Source organism: Anomaloglossus baeobatrachus, chromosome 2, assembly GCF_048569485.1.
Source record: "Anomaloglossus baeobatrachus isolate aAnoBae1 chromosome 2, aAnoBae1.hap1, whole genome shotgun sequence".
Lineage (NCBI taxonomy): Eukaryota > Metazoa > Chordata > Amphibia > Anura > Aromobatidae > Anomaloglossus > Anomaloglossus baeobatrachus.
Window position 1 is genome coordinate 735874749 of NC_134354.1, and position 13634 is coordinate 735888382.

General features: G+C 44.5%; 1 protein-coding gene and 1 long non-coding RNA gene across 2 annotated transcripts in view; one reads left to right on the forward strand and one right to left on the reverse strand.

The window, feature by feature from the left end:
• The window catches only part of FGF9 (fibroblast growth factor 9), a 101756-nt gene that overhangs the window by 74092 nt on the left and 14030 nt on the right, over positions 1 to 13634 (reverse strand). The gene's annotated exons all lie outside the window — the stretch shown is intronic.
• The window catches only part of LOC142292207 (uncharacterized), a 673295-nt gene continuing 671649 nt past the window's right edge, over positions 11989 to 13634 (forward strand). Inside the window, exon 1 of the long non-coding RNA XR_012750590.1 lies at positions 11989 to 12175. This is a non-coding gene — a long non-coding RNA (uncharacterized LOC142292207). The remainder of the gene's footprint in view (positions 12176 to 13634) is intronic.

A 13634-nucleotide genomic window follows, 5' to 3' on the forward strand; every position in this document is an offset into this window, starting at 1 on the left:
CCGCTGCGGAATTAATGAGCATGTCACTTTTCCGCAGGTACATGCGTTTTTTGCCAGAGATAAAATGGTAAAAATCTGCAGGGACCAACCTGCGGAAAAAAAACGTGGCAAATCCGCACCAAACTACAGCAAAACCGCATGTGGATTTCGTTGTAGTTTTGGTGCGATTTTTTACCGCAGGTGTAGGATTCTTTAAGAGGGTCCGGATTTTCCTTGAGAAAAAAAGTCACTTTCTAGTGCGCACATGGCCTTACATTGATTATCCTTTAATAACATGAAGAATGCAGCACACTATACTACTGATGCCATAGATAAAAGAAATAAAATGTATTCACTGAAAAAAAAAAAAAAAAAAGTATAGATAACGAGAACAGGTTGTTTTGGGTCTTTTTTTTTTTTTTTAAATCTTTTAGCTCATAGCCACAGAAATAACGTTATAACCTTCCACTTTCTTATAAAAGCAATCTCAGAGGTTTGTTTTGTTTGAGTTAGGAGGAGAACTTGCCCAAAAAAAGAGCTAAAATAAAAATAAAAAATAAAAAAAAAAAAAAAACGAAAAAAAAAAACCAAAAAACAAACAATGGACATATGCACTAACTACTTGCAGTTCATAGGTGTTATGAATGTCTCCCAAACAAACTTACCAGGATAAGAACCATATATGCCAGGATGGGGCCAAGGATGAAGGCATACATACCAGGATGGGGAACATACTGTATATACCAGGAAGTAGCCCAGGATGTGGGACATTACTTGATAATGAAGGGGGCAACTCTGTAGGATTAAGAACGCAGAAAGGGCCCATATAACTGACCAACGTGCGGGAGCAACCCTAGTCACAGACACAACTACTTACATCATGTGGCTGCAGCAGAGGGGGGGGGGGGGGGTCAGCTGTGTCCAGTAAGCAGTTTGCCAAGATAGTCGATAAACCTCACAAGTACAGCATATCAAGATGCTGATGTGACAGCATGATAATTGCACAGGTGTGCCTTAGGTTGGCCACAATAAAAGGCCACTCTATAATGTGCAGTTTTATCACACAGCACAATGACACAGACGTAGCAAGTTTTGAGGGAGCAATCAATTGGCATAGAGTCCAGGAATGTCCACCAGAGATGTTGCCCGTGAATTGAATGTTCATTTCTCTACCAGAGAATTTGCAGTACATCCAACCAGTTTCACAACCGCAGACCACGTGTAACCCCACCAGACAGGACCTCCACATCCAGCATCTTCACTTCCAAGATCGTCTGAGACCGCCCCCCCCAGACTGTTGCTACAACAATTGGTGCAGAACCAAAGAACGTCTGCACAAACTGTCAGAAACAGTCTCAGGGAAGCTCCTCATATCGTCCTCATCGGGGTCTTCACCTGACTGCAGTTTGACGTTGTAACCGGACGTGAGTGGGCAAATGCTCACATTTAATGGTCTCTAGTACACTGGAGGTGTTCTCTTCATAGATAAATTAAGTTTTTACTGTACAGTGCAGATGGCAGACTGACAAATTGTGGCCCCCAATACTGTAAAAGTGCACATTTTAGAGTGTCCTTTTATTGTGGCCAGCCTAAGGCACACCTGTGCAATATTCATACTGTCTATTTAACATCTCTATATACCACACCAGTGAGGTGGATGGATTATCTCGGCAAAGGAGAAGCACCCCGTAACAGATTTAAGCGGGGTTTACACGCAACGACATTGCTAACGAGATGTCGTTTGTCATGGAATTAGTGACGCACATCCGGCCTCGTTAGCGACGTTGTTGCGTGTGACACCGCAGGAACGACTGGTAACGATCAAAAATACTCACCATATTGTTGATCGTTGTCCAGACGTTCCTATCCAGATTATCGTTGCTGTTGCAGGACGCAGTTTGTTTGTCGTTCCTGCGGCAGCACACATCGCTACGTTTGACACCGCAGGAACGAGGAACAACATCGTACCTTTGGCCGCACGCAATGAGGAAGAAAGGAAGGAGGTGGGCGGGATATTCGTCCCACTCATATCCGCCCCTCCGCTTCTATTGGGCGGCCGCTTAGTGATGCCGCTGTGACGCTGCACGATCCGCCCCCTTAGAAAAGAGGCGGTGCGCCGGCCACAGCGATGTCGCTAGGCAGGTAAGTATAGTGTGACGAGTGTTAGCGATGTTGTGGCTAACGGGCAGTGAATTGCCTGTGACGCACAACCGGCGGGAGCGGGTACGCTCGCTAGCGATATCACCAAAAGATTATTGGATATTTTAAGACATTTTTAATAAGTTTCGGTAGAGTAGGGCCCTGCTGGAAGAGGCTACCTTGTTGTGGTGACAAATAGAAAAAAAATATTTTTGCCAAAACAAAAGCTGATGGCCATGTATGTGATATGGTGTTCGATGGGAACTGTTAATGTGTGATTGGTGGGGACATGGGGCAGAAGTGAGTTTTTCCAGGAGCGGGTGGTGGGACTGTGGAAGGTTTTGAGGGGTGGGGTGTTGGCAGAGTCTCAAGGGGACCCAAACATTTTGCCAGTATGAGGACCTGGAATTCTTGGTGGCAGCCCTGAGCATGGGTGGCTGGCCAAGGAACTGTGGCCATAATGTAGATTAATAAAAAAGGCCGCAACACTGTTTTGGGACCAAAGAATGTTGTTTTCTCAAGCTTTCAAAATCCCTAACCTCAAGGGTTACGAGGGGAAAGGAAGATATAAGGGGATTGTTCCCTAGATTTTTAGATTGATGATGACTTCTCAAGGAGAGGTCATCAATTTGAGATTGGTGGCGGGGGGTGGTCATCAGCTAGTACGACCTCTGGCAGTGGCCGGGTATAAAGAGAGTGTACGGAAAAGGAACAGCACAGTGCCATATACTGTTTAGGGATGCAGATCAGCTCCTAATGGCTTTAACACCAATACTGAGAGGAGCGGTCACTGATAAAACTAGTAGACAATATCTCCATCATCACCCTCCTCCATCCAGTATTCGGTCATACCTGGCCAGGAAGAACAACCCACAACAGAAACCAATGGATAATGGTAAAGGTCAGTGAGGTCCAAAGAGTCATTGTCCATTATGTGATAAAAACAAAAAATGATGAGAATTCTGGATTTATGCTCCTAAGACTAAACAAAAAAATAATGGAATCTCAGTCCCTAGTACAAACATAAGCATACCTCATCATGTACAACGTAACAGGACCAAGAAGCGGCTAAGTGAAAATGATGACCTAGCTCCTTCATTGATTGTTTACCTTCGAGTTTGCTATTAATCTCCTCCAGTTTGACCAGACTTCCCAGCTACACAACATTAAGATGAACATTTCTCCCCTGAGGTTTCTACATTACATACATGAGAAACTGCAAGCTCAGGATGCCTTTATGGGAAATATTATCAAGCAAATATCACCACCACAGTATCCTGTGAGTCACCAGCCGTCCACCACCATCAGCACACATTAGGGACCCGCCAGTCAGGCTGACCACACTGATGGGAACTGGGGATGATCGTGAACGGCAATACCATCACTGCTGGATATTTACATTAAAACTGCACAAGAGGCAATAAAAAAAAAAAAGTGATGATCCACGGTGCGGACATCCAGAGCCAGAACTGTAGAACAATGGGTCAAGATTGGAGAAATTGAATTAAATGAATGAAAAATGTATTTTTTCCCCCAAGGTTATGCATAGGTTATAACAACTTTATCTACACACGCACCTTGTACACTGTGATACTGTATAGTGAAAATTAATAACCAAAAGTTTAGACTTATTTTTAGGGCTACACAATGACCCATACAACACATGGCTCTATGAACCTCTTTCCCGATCAACACCAGTAGCCTTCTGCAACAGAAAAACCGGAAGAGCCTGACAAATAAGAAGTAGAAAGTCAAGAACCCTGGTCTTGATGATTTAGTGGCTATGTTTTCTTTTTGATACAGCCAAGAAATAAATATATATATATATATATATATATATATATATATATATATATATATATATATATATATATATATATATATATATATATATATATAATATATATATATATATATATATATATATATATATATACACACACACACACACACATATACACACATATATACACACATATATACACACATATATACACACACACCAGAGGAAGAGCCTGCAAAGCAAGAGGTAGAGTCAAGAACCCTGGTGTTGATGACAGTGCCTATGTGTTTTTGTTATAGCTAAAAATGTGTGGGTATGTGTAAGGGTATGTGCGCACGTTGCTTTTTACCTGCTTTTTTGCTGCTTTTTCTTCTGCGCTGTTTAATGCCAAAATGGATGTGTTCTTCTATTCAAGCAAAGTCTATGGGAATTTGGGTTTCTTGTTCACACTATGTTGTTCAAAATGCTGCCTTTTTGTGGCAGAACTTTGGTCAAAAACTCAGCTTTGCAGTGCAAAACCCAAATGGCAAAAACAATTGACATGTTGCTTCTTTGAAAAGCTGAGTTTTTGACCAAAGTTCTGCCACAAAAAGGCAGCATTTTGAACAACATAGTGTGAACAAGAAACCCAAATTCCCATAGACTTTGCTTGAATAGAAGAACACATCCATTTTGGCATTAAACAGCGCAGAAGAAAAAGCAGCAAAAAAGCAGGTAAAAAGCAACGTGCGCACATACCCTAATATATATATATATATATATATATATATATATATATATATATATATATATATATATATATATAAAAAAAATTTCAACTGAAGAGGTGGAGAACTAAAATACATGTCATGACACTTCATTCCCATTCAAATGAATTATTTCTGTACTGAAGTGTTTTATTTCCGTTTCTGTTATCCCAAGATGGATCGAAAAAAAAAAGTGCAAAACACAACTGGACATGTGAACATAGCCATAAAAAACATTATCTTCTGTAAATATTGTAAATATTGCTACAGTCACAACATTGTTAGAACAGTTAAATTGAGAGTTTGCCCATATAACACAATAAGGATCTTTGCAGTTACGGACATGACATTTCCAATGGAAAAATAATATAACCGATGTAGCAAACTTAGAGATACTCTGGTGTGGAGGCAGCAAGCGGGATTAGTGAACCCACTGGACCACAGGGCGAACCCAGGCTTACCCCTTTAGTGGGAGAGGCTTAACTAAGCGCCCACTGTGAGGAGAACGCTAGGTACACCTCCCAGGGCAGTGACAGACCGGTACAGGTGGGGTGACTGAGGCAAGCTGGACAGGCAGGTGCAGACAGGGATGGTGGGCACAGCCGGGATAGACAGGTATGGGAAGAAAGGTGACTAACACACGGATAACGGGATCTAACAACTAGCTAGACAGACAGGTCACTGACTAACTCAAGGTGTTGCGCAGGCACCTTACCTAATGGGAGCGTGCCTTAGATACACAGTGCCTCTCAGCTATTTAATGAATTTTGTGCAATTTATCACTGTTTTTTCCAAAGAAACTCCGACACTTATGCTGAAATTTGGAGACGGCTTAGCCAATGCCCCATCATGCACCATCCCCAGCTCCTCTCAAAATTAGCAAATGTAAAGTTGCAATAATTTGCAACTATTCAAAAGTTTTTATGTAAACACTTTGATGTCTCGGCCCCTAAAAAAAAAAAATTGGATACTTTTTGCCCCTCAACTGACCAAGGGGCATAACTTATTGAAAATAGTTATAGGTTAAAATACGCCAAAAAAGAAGCTCAGAATAAGACAAAAGATAGTAAAAGCTGCACCAAATGCATCACCCAGCACTAGCCACCGCGTATTTTCAGACCACTAATAAGCTGCTCTTTGGATGGGGCCTGCACTTGGTCTAGTGCAGTATCAGTCTACCCCGGGGTGCTCCTTTGCCAAAAACATTTTAGCTTAAAGAAAGGGAAAAAAAAAAAAAAAAAAAACAAAAACACACACAACCTTGAGGAAATGAGTCTTGATAAAACTCCAACCAAAATAATGACAGAAACAGAGTAAATACCAGAACCCTGAATCAATGCTCTGAGCCTTCAATCACTTTGATCCTGAAATCACCTGCAATTCACAAGGAGCAGGGTTGGGTGGAGATATAGATTTATTATTTTTTTTTTTAGAAATAATAGAAACTTTTCTGAGGTCTCCTGCGTGCCATTGCTTGTATAGGAAAGCCTGCGCCATGATAAACAAAGCTGGAGATTAGACATGATAGAAACTCCTCGCTCACCTTGCTTGCACTGAAGCTCTTGACCTGAGTTAATATCAGAACAAGCCCCAGAAGCCAAAAGGAGCCCAAGTGCTGGGGACACAACGAAAACATTTTCTATATGTAATTATTTTTCTAAAGGGGGTTAAAATGATGGATGGGGGGCGGGGGGGGGGGGGGTGTCAATTACATCACTGGTCAAACTGTTTGGTTTTTTCATTCCCAATCAGAATGTTTCAGGATTTAACGCTGCATTGCTTTTTGCATGTGTCGCCCAGGGAAGGGGGTACGCTGTCCCAGGCGGTTGCAAACGGGAATGTCACTTTGGTGGCCATTTCCTGGCCCCGTGTCCTGGATACACTTAATAAAAGAGGGAGTATTTATAGGGGATAATAGAATTAATGTTTGTGACGCCACCTGCGGGTTGCGGTTAAGAAGGGAGAATCGGCGCTGCTCAACGTGGGTATTCCCAGGGATGGTGGTAGTGGCAGCTATGGTGGTAGGCCCTCCGCAGGTAGGGCTGTGCCTGGGAGATGTATGGTGTATAATGATGGAGACCACACCAGGTTAACTTTAACAGTCTCTACTCACATGGACCCTCGGCTTGCTGGTTCCCGTCCCAGGAGTATCAGTGCCAATGTAGTGACCCAGGTTGCTCTATCCCCGGCACTCTCTGTAGATGGAGTCCCCGTAGCGTGGAGCGTTTGGGAACCCCGACTGTCCCTTTTGGGGTACAGTCTCCTTCTCCGTACGGCGGGCAGTGCAGACCCTGTGGGGAGGTAAGTGTCTGAACCCTGATCCTAATTTACTGCTGATGTCCCCAGATTATTTGGTTCTATGAAGTCCGTGAAGGGGTCCTCACCGGGCAGGTATTTATCAAACAGTTTGAAACTTGCCATTTGACCTAGGGCCCTGTGCCCCGTGCGTGCTCCGGTCCCACCGGTATCTCGGTACCCATCCTGGCGACCTCTCTCCTGCGCCACCTGGGTCACTGTTATACGGACCCAGCTGAGGCATGTCCGCACCTCTCTCCTATGTGCTTCACTCTCCTCTGACTGCTTCTGACTCCCTGACCCATCCCACCATTTTTCACAATCCCTTAGACTTGTATTGGCCCTTGTAATCCATGCTGTCGGAAAAAAAAAAAAAAAAAAAGTCTTTATATTCATTTTTGGTGTGCCAAGTTTTCTTGTATGCAAAAAAGACAGCAAAATGACAAATTAAGTATTTTACTACACACGTAAAATAAAAAAAAAATAAAAATAAATAATAAACAAACACCCCTTACATGGTACTTTAACCCCTTAAGGACGAAGCCAGTTTTGTACTTAATGACCAGGCCATTTTTTGCAATTCTGACCAGTGTCACTTTATGAGGTCATAACTCTGGAACGCTTCAACGGATCCCGGTGATTCTGACATTGTTTTTTCGTGACATATTGTACTTCATGATAGTTATAAATTTAGAACGATATTTTTTGCTTTTATTTGTGAAAAAATCGGAAATTTGATGAAAATTTTGAAAATTTTGCAATTTTCAAACTTTTAATTTTTATGCCCTTAACCCAGAGAGTTATGTCACACAAAACAGTTAATAAATAACATTTCCCACATGTCTACTTTACATTAGCGCAATTTCTGAAACAAAATGTTTTGGGGTTAGGAAGTTAGAAGGGGTCAAAGTTCATCAGCAATTTCCCATTTTTTCAACAAAATTCACAAAACCATTTTTTTAGGGACCACATCACATTTGAAGTGACTTTGAGAGGCCTAAGTGACAGAAAATACCTAAAAGTGACACCATTCTCAAAACAGCACGCCTCAAAGTACTCAAAACCACATCCAAGAAGTTTATTAACTCTTCAGGTGCTTCACAGGAACTAAAGCAAAGTGGAATGAAAAAAAGCAAAAAATAAAATTTTACCTAAAATGTTGCTCTACCCCAAATTTATTCACTTTTAGAAGAAATAACACAACAAAATGAACCCCAAAACTTGTTACCCACTTTCTTATGAACGCGCCAATACCCCACATGTGGTCAGAAACCTTTGTTTGGACAAATGGGAGGGCTCGGAACAGAAGGAGCAATATTTGAATTTTGGATAGCAAATTTGGCTGAAATAGATGGCGGGCACCATGTTGCATTTACATGTCCGCCAAGGTACCTAAACAGCAGAAACCCCTTACAAGTGACACCATTTTGGAAACTAGACCCCTTAAGGCTTCTATCTAGGGGTATAGTGAGCATTTTGGATACACAGGTACTTCACAGATTTTGATAACGTTACGTTGTCACATTGAAAATTTTCATTTTTTTCTCAAAAATGTTGCTTTAGCATCAATTTTTTCACTTTTTCAAGAGGTAATTCCAAAAATGTGACCCCAATGTTTGTTACCCACTTTTTTATGAGCGCGGTGATACCTCACTTGTGGTCTGAAACCTTTGTTTGGAGAAATGGGAGGGCTTGGAACGGAAGGAGCAATATTTGAATTTTGGAAAGGAAATTTGGCTGAAAAAGATTGCGGGCACCATGTCGCATTTGGAGGACCCCTAAGGTACGTAAACAGCAAAAAAACACCACAAGTGACCCCATATTGGAAACTAGGCCCCTCAAGGAATTTATCTTGATGTTTGGTGAGTACCCTGAACCCCCAGGTGCTTTACAGAAGTTTATAACGTTGAGCCATGAAAATAAAAAAATAAAATTTTACCACAAAATTGTTACTTCAACCAGGTAGCTTTTTTTTTCACAAGGGTAACAGGAAAAAAATCACCATAAAATTTATTGCGCAATTTCTCCTGAGTTTGTTGATATCTTGTATGTGGTGAAAATCAACTGTTTGGGCACACTACAGGGCTCAGAAGAGAAGGAGTGCAATTTGACTGCAAAATTGGCTGGAATCAATAGCGGACGCCATGTTGCATTAGGAGAACCCCTGAGGTGCCTAAGCAGTGGAGGTCCCCCACAAGTGACCCCATTCTGGAAATAAGACCCCTCAAGGCTTTAATCTAGGTGTATATTGAGCATTTTGAATACACGAATACTTCACAGAATTTGATAAGCTTAGGTTGCCATATTGAAATTTTCATTTTTTTCACAAAAATGTTGATTTAGCGACACATTTTTCACTTTTTCAAGAGGCAACAACAAAACGTGTACCCCACAGGTTGTTATCTAATTTCTTGTGAGCGCAGGGATACCACACATGTGGCCAAAAACCTTTGTTTGGATAAATGGGAGGGCTTGGAATGGAAGGAGCACCATTTGAATTTTGGAAAAGTTGAGATAAATTGCGCGCACCATGTCACATTAGCAGGGCCCCTTGGGCACCTATACATCAGAAACCCCCCACAAGTGACCTCATTTTGGAAACTGGACCCCTCAAGGATTTTATTCAGGAGTATAGTAAACATTTTGAATCCACAGGTACTTCACAAAACTGTTGCTGTAGCAAAAAATTTCTCACTGTTAAGGGGGCTTTACACGCTGCGACATCGCTAATGCGGAGTCGTTAGGGTCACGGAATTGGTGACGCACATCCGGCCGCATTAGCGATGTTGCTGCGTGTGACACCAATGAGCGATTTTGCATCGTTGCAAAAACGTGCAAAATCGCTCATCGGTGACATGGGGGTCCATTCTCGATTATCGTTACTGCAGCAGTAACGATGTAGTTCGTCGCTCCTGCGGCAGCACACATCGCTATGTGTGACGCCGCAGGAACGAGGAAGCTCCCCTTACCTGCCTCCCGGCCGCTATGAGGAAGGAAGGAGGTGGGCGGGATGTTCCGGCCACTCATCTCCGCCCCTCCGCTTCTATTGGGCGGCCGCTCAGTGACGTCACTGTGACGCCACACGGACCGCCCTCTTAGAAAGGAGGCGGTTTGCCGGTCACAGCGACGTCGCCGGGCAGGTAAGTATGTGTGACGCATGTGCGCGATGTTGTGCGGCATGGGCAGCGATTGCCCGTGTCGCACAACAGATGGGGGCGGGTACCCACGCTAGCGATATCGGGACCGATATCGCAGCGTGTAAAGTAGCCTTTAGGCTATGTGGCCATGATCCAGCGACACGGCGTCTAGTACCCAGTGTCAGCCTCCTGCAGAAATGTGAGTGTTGTCCACGGGAGAACGCAGCTGCCCATGCCCACGATTTGGGTTCAGGCTGCTGTGGACTTTAGTTCTATTCTACCTGCAAAGAACACTCATCTCCGCAGCATAAATTGACATCCTGAGGCTCGGGAAGCTGCGCCACAGGTCGATTTATGCTGCGGAGAAAAGAAACACAGTGGGCACGGGATTTCTAAAAATCCTGCCACTGTGCTTCTACTGCACAACGCAGCGTTATGGACGCAGGGAAAACACTCTGCGCCCAAAACGTTGCAAACCCTGATTGTGGGCACACAGCGTAAAATGCTACAATGGATGAATGGATAGATGTCAAACATATATAACGTCCCACCCCCCTGCATATTCTAAGCTGGCGCCCTTTAGTGCCTTTCATGTGACACTAAAGGATGCCTAGCCTTGTATTTAGCCCAAAAAAAAAAAAAAAGAATTAAAATAAATGACGTGGGGTCCCCCCTATTTTTGATAGCCAGCTAGGGTAAAGCAGACAGCTGTAGCCTGCAAACCACAGCTGACAGCTTCATCTTGTCTGGTGATCAATTTGGAGGGCTCCCCAAGCTGTTTTTTTTTTTTTAATTATTTATAAATAAATAATTAAAAAAAAAAAACAAACGTGAGGTCCCCCCAAATTAGATCACCAGCCAAGGTGAAGCTGACAGCTGGGGTCTGGTATTCTCAGGATGGGAAGAGCCACGGTTATTGGACTCTTCCCAGCCTAAAAATAGCAGGCCGCAGCCGCCCCAGAAGTGGCGCATCCATTAGATGCGCCAATTCTGGCGCTTCGCCCCAGCTCATCCCGCGCCCTGGTGCGTTGGCTAACGGGGTAATGAATGGGGTTGATACCAGGTGTGTAATGTCACCTGGCATCAAGCCCAGCAATTAGTTATGTCACGGCGTCTATCAGATACCCGACATAACTAATTGACAGTAATAAAAAAAAAATTGACAACAAAAAAAATTTATTTGAAAAAACACTCCCCAAAACATTCCCTGATTGACCAATTTATTGAAAAGAAAAAAAAAAAATCCACAATAATCCATTTGGATGTCCCACGTCGCCTCTGGACCTTCTAGAATATGGGGGACACGTTCAGGGAACGTATCCCCCATTTTCTAGGAGGGCAGACCCTCCATTTGAGGAGAGTGGGTGCAAAAATCTGCACCCACCCTCCCCGGGTCACAGCTGCAGACTCTGTGCAGCAGCAGCAGCCAGCGTCCTGAACACAGGAAGCTGTCATCTGCTCGGCACATGTGACCGGAGTCTGCAGAGAAGGAGCCGGAGGAGGGGGCCGCGGGGGATCAGCGCTCCGGTATGTATGACACCGGGGGACACCGGGGGACACCAGGGGGGGGTAGGGGGGGACCCGGCAGGGCCTGGGGAGCAGGTTTCTGTCGTATGTGTTATGGCACATACGACAGAAACCATAGGAACAGTGGAAATGCGGCCGGCGCGCTGCTGTGATCGCCGGTGCGCGCGGCCATCTTGGATTTTCGGGAGGGGGTTGGGGGTCGGGGGGGGCACTTTGGGGACACCGGGGGACCGGAGGGAACCGGGAAAAAGATTTATCTCCCATCTGGCATGTTTGAACATGCCAGATGGGAGATAAATCATTTTTTACCGGCGCGGTCATTTACTATAACTTGATGATCGGTATACGGTGTATACCGGTCATCAGGTGAGCGGGGACCGGAAAAACCGGCCCGAATCATGATCTCCAGGGTCTCAGCTACCCCCGGCAGCTAAGACCCCGGAAATTTTCTGACTCTGGGGGGCGCTAGACCCTTTTTTCCGACCGCCGTTAAAAAGCGGCGGATCGGAAAAAAGTACCCTTATTTACCGCCGTTAAAAGGCGTATCGGCGGTCGTAAAGGGGTTAAGGGTGTGTGTATAGCCCCTATGACTTATATCCAGCAGTATGGAGCTCTATCAGACAGAGAGCTCAGGAGCTTCTTGTGCAAACTCCCCAATACAGGTTATAGCTAATGACATTTCCCACATGTATCAGCATGGCTCCAGTGCAACTCAAGGAGATCAACGCAGTCTACTACTGACCCTTCTTCTGATGGCCAACTGCAGTGGGGCCCCAGTTCAAAATGTGCAAGAAAACCTTATATTACACTGGGACCATTGGGCATATTCAGGCAGTGGTGGCCAGGAGTGACAGCTGTGCCCTCACTGACGGGTGGTCAAAGCCTCAATCTCTTCTTTTGTGGAGTAGAAATAAGTAAGGAGTCCTGTGGGGCAAAGGTTTGCAACAACTATCGTGCCAGAAAATTGCAGCCTCGTGATACTTGTCAGCACTCCTAGAACATCTGGGAGGCTCCTGGAAAACCTCTTGTACTCCTAGAAGAGTTGTAAAATCTCCAGGCACCAGAGACGCCTCAGATGACCTCCCAGAACGTAGTGTTCCCCCAACATTTACTATTGCCATGATGCCAATCCCTGGCATCTAGAGCGGTTTTTCTCCATTCCAGTCCTCAAGGCCCACCAACAAATCATGTTTTCAGGAGTTTCACAGGTGATGGGTTTTCAGGATTTCCTCAATATTGCACAGGGAATAAGTCCATCACCGGTGAAATACTAGAAAACCTGATCTGTTGCTGGGCCTTGAGGACTGGAATTCAGAAACACTGATCTAAGGGAACAATCGGGATGGAGCAGGGCATAGCTTTGTGCACAGCAATTCCTTCTCTCCCAAAAAACTATTTTGAAGAATTGTAAAGTTTGGATTTCTTACACCCCCCCCCCCCCCAATTATCTGGATGTGCGGTTCCTATGCTAATTAGGCCTCTGACTAGTCAAAGAGGTGTGTTGTTTTTTTTTTTTTTTTTTTTTTTTTTTACAGACTATTCTGCCTCTTTTCCATGTCATCATGTCCCTGAGGGTGTGATAACATGATTTCCACAAGGCGGCATCACTGCAGCTCCTGGAAGTCTTGCGCATGCGCGAGGCTCATTTTGACATTGTCAGTGCGGCTCTAATGTACACTTCCCAGAGTGGTGCACTGCGCATGACCAGAAGTACAGAAGTTGTTTTTCTGATCGTGCCCAGTACTCCTCTCTGTAGCCAGGAAGTGTACATGTGACACCCTGGACCCCAGGGGTCACAGGTAACACCCTACCACATTACACTTGTGACGCCCTGGGCAAGCCAGGGGTCACAGGTCACAACACCACACGCGCCCCACATTCCCTGCAGGTACACACTAGGTCAGAACAAAAATCCTTGTTGCCTTCCTCCAGGGGCTGATGTCCACACCAGGGGGTGGGCCAGGCGGTTGGCTCCACCCACCGAGGAGTTCACAGCTCTGGAGGCGGGAAAACCAGGCAGTCCAGCTA